Genomic DNA, 3881 nt, shown 5'->3' on the forward strand with positions numbered 1-3881 from the left:
GGACCACCACGCAGAAAGCCTTTGGGAAGAACTGAGGAATGCCATAGAGATTTTCAACTAGAGAAATGACCATCAGCTAAAGCTTAGTCTGTTTGGGGACTTCCTGCTGGGGTTACAGCTTTGGCTTTTTAGTTAGCTAGGAAGTTATGACAGGTAAAGGGAGAAAATCAGAACAGTCACTTCCCCCTTCTGTGGGATGAAAGTATTCAACAGCTCCCTGATCTGTCCCCATTGGGGACCACCCCTCTACACCGTCGAGAGAGGATGAGTGTTGTTACTTTAGAGGATGTTGTGCATGAGCACCCTAACAGGAGTAACACAATCACCATTTGTCGTCAGCAAAGAAAGGGTTAAGCAGGGCCAAGAGTGCCTTGTAAACAGACTGAAAGCGTAACCTTTGCTTATAAATCATGTGTTCAGCCCCAGAACATGCCTTTAATCCTGTAATTACATTCAGAACTTGCTGTTTCAGTTAAGGAAATACGAGCTCCTCTCCAAATGGCACCAGGGCTGACCTTAAATGATACGTTAGCTCCCCGAAACAGCCACGGAGCCGCACAGCTTCCAGCATCCCGTTCCCGGGCGGCAGGGCAGGGAGGAGCACGCGCCGGGCTGTGTCACCCTGGGTTTTGCGAAACTTGCCTGCGGGGGCCCTGCCTCTAGCTCGCAGTTCCCTGAGAGAGAAAAACTGCCCGCAGGCGTCAGGTTGGCTTTGCAGCTGTGGCTGATGGGAATCCAGATCCTCGGTGGCTTGGGAGCACGCAGGACCTCAGCCGTTGGCAGCAGGGCAAGGACACAGGCATTATTGGTGGAGCATGGCATCCCTTCTGGCTTGGGGCTTACGGGACATGAGGCCGGTTCACGAGGCCAGAACCAGCCCTTGCCGTTCCCCACCACCGTAGCACCAGGATCTCCCTGCTCCTCCAGGGGCTTCCGTGCAGCTCTAGTCCTCAGGGCATGGAGGATGATGCCTCTTTTGCAGCTCTCTTCCTTTTGTGGGCACAGCCTGTCCCCACAATCCCTGGGGAATGAGCAATGGTCAAGAGCAGGGTGAGGGCAACAAGGCAACTCCGCTTCTGGTCCCAGCTCTGTTTCTGCACCAGCCTCTCCCTGGAAGCAGGCTAATGTCTCTCTCTGGTCACTGCATGGCTGCAGCAGGCAACACAGCTCATGAGACCGTCTTCAGGATGGCCCCTAGTCAGGGTCCTGCCTGTACCTCTCAACTCCTAGTCGCAAATTAAAGGCTGGGAACTTAGAAGGAGGTTTTCACCACAACAGCACTGTGCAGGCAGCTGGCCAGCCCTGCACGAGGCCAGAGCAAGGCTCCTAGGTGGTGTTGCTGCCGGTCGCTGGATCCAGCTGGAGCAGGTCAGAGACTGCACAGGTAACCCCACGGGGCACAGCTCCCAGCACGGACACCCACCCAGACAATGTCAGCCGCAGACCAGGAGTATTCCCAGGAGGAAGACTGGATATGGCCCCTCTTCTCTGGAGGGAAAAGCTGCACAAACGCCATTCAGCTGCAGGGCTCGAGTCCATTCCCCAGCCCATTTTAGTATCCATACAGACTCGGAAGAGGAGCTGGAGGACCTGCAGGATGTCTGCAGCAAAGAAGGAACCTGAAGGTAGACCCAAGGCCCCAGAAAGGCATTTTCCCCAGCCTAGTGTGCAGAGACATCTGTGCAGGGGGCTGCCCAGCATGGTGGGGTGGTCACCTGCCCTTGGGTAGCTGTAAAACAATAACTGTGCAACCAAGGTTTTAATTTATTCCCAGGGCACCTATATTATCTTATTTTGGTTAACCCCAGGGTTATTTTCACCCCCATTCACCTCCCCGCCATGTGTGTTTCCTGCAGAAAATGTGCACCAGCAGCTTCTTACACATGCTTGGGAAGGTTTTTCAGGTTTGATCAGGAACCTTCCACAGATATGTTTTCTCCAGTCATTTCAGAGTTTCTGTGGGTGGATCAGCAAGAAAAAAAAAAAAAAGGGGGAACCATAATGGCAATATGACCCCTGGCTCCCAGCTGATCTGCCCTGGGATAATTAATTGAGCTAAAACTTGTTGAAAGTTTAGCAGAGCTTTCAGTTTCCATTGGGAAGTGAAGCAGAGTTACTTCTTCCTAGACCCATTTAGTCTTCCTTAGGATATAACTATGTGCTGTTTCTGAGGCATCTCAAATGGACAAATGAAGCACAGAGCTAGTATCTCCAAAGAGTGGCTGGCAAGATCCTGCCATAAGCAGATGTTCTGCCAGCACCTCCCGAATTTCTGGAGCTCTTAAAGTAGTAAACAGGGTTATCACATTGCAATGAACTCCCAAGATCTCTCTGGATTGGATCCATTTTCCGTCCCCTTCATGGGAGTGATCCAGGAGCTGGATGATTCATTAGCGGCGTCTGGCCAGGGCACGCAGCAACAGTACACCTCCTGGGTTTTTATGGGAGCAGTTGTATCGTCCTCACTGCAGAAACACTGGTGTGTTTCAATTCACAGCTGCCTCACTGCTGTCCTTACTGAATCCTCACTTGGAAGATCTTGCCTTCCACTTATATTGGCTTTGCCAAGCATCTAAAGGGCAGGGAATGCCAAGGGCAAAGCCGGACCAGCAGATCATGGTCTGTTGTTGGTGGCATCAAACAATAGCGTCTCAAATGCCACTTTGCAAAACCCGCACCCGTGGTTCCCTTTAAATCACACATGTATCCTTCACACTGGGCAAGAAATTCAAATATTCATACCCCTCTCCCAAATACCTACCACATCTGCAGGGATGATGTGGTGGCCTGACATCTGTCTGAGGTCGGATAAGCCCTGATACAGAGACTACCACTGTCTTATCCAGGGTCTGTAGGTAGTATGTGTTTCATTGTTCATACCTGTTGGGACACCACAACAGCCTGTTCGCCTAGATGGAAAACCAAGCTCCTGGGCTTTTCTGCTTTGGAAATGTAATGAAATCAGTAAGGGTAAAGGGTAATACAAGCAGCACAATGCTGGTCGGTGCAGTCCTGTAGAACTGGCTGTTGAAGTGATATTTGGTTTTCAAACTTGCTGTTGAAAACAATTCTTGCAGTTGAGCCAGTTCATATCAAATTCTTGAGTCCTAACCTCTAACTCAGTGACTAGGCATTAACTCCCTTTCTCTTAGGAAGCCTGAGCATCGTAGTTCTGCAAGGATCCTGAATTTCTGAATGTATGATAATCTTCCACCTTTGCTCACAGTCAGGTAGTTTCTTGCTTGAAAAAGCCTCCTTCAGCTTTTACAACCCATCTCCCTAAATATGCTTTTATTTCCTCCCTCCTCTCATTGCAAAATGTTAGCATCTATACTAGATCTGTGCCTTTCCAGCAACACATGGCTGATAGCCTTTGAGGCTTGGCTCCCTCTCTGGGCAAGATTGCCTAGAACTGATCTGTCCCCCAGTGCTGAGGAGCAGGGATTGCAGCTACACAGCCTTTTTCAGAGTTACATCCCAATTTTTTTCAGGCCAGAAGTATTCAGTCTTGCCCAAAGCACCAGAGAAATCTTCCATCTTATGTACAGGATACATGCCGCTGAGTTTTACCATGTCTCTGTAATTTCTTCTAAGCCCATATTCCTGGTGACAGCAAGGCAGATCCATTCAATTTAGTGCAGGGAAAGGAAGAAAGAACAACCTCTTTTTTATTCTAGGGTCTCCATCCTATTACTGCTGCTCCCACAGAATGCATTTGAACAGGTTAAACTGCCCTCTATTGGTGCCCTCTGGTTCTGGGAGGATACCACAATACCATATCAATTTAGTTTGTCAAACTTCAGCTGCAGTGGTATGGCAGGACTGTTGTAGAACTGATTTATGTGACCAAATGGATGTGGTGTGGTTGAATCTGGCTTCAG

This window comes from Ciconia boyciana, chromosome 10 (genome assembly GCF_034638445.1).
Source record: "Ciconia boyciana chromosome 10, ASM3463844v1, whole genome shotgun sequence".
Classification (NCBI taxonomy): domain Eukaryota; kingdom Metazoa; phylum Chordata; class Aves; order Ciconiiformes; family Ciconiidae; genus Ciconia; species Ciconia boyciana.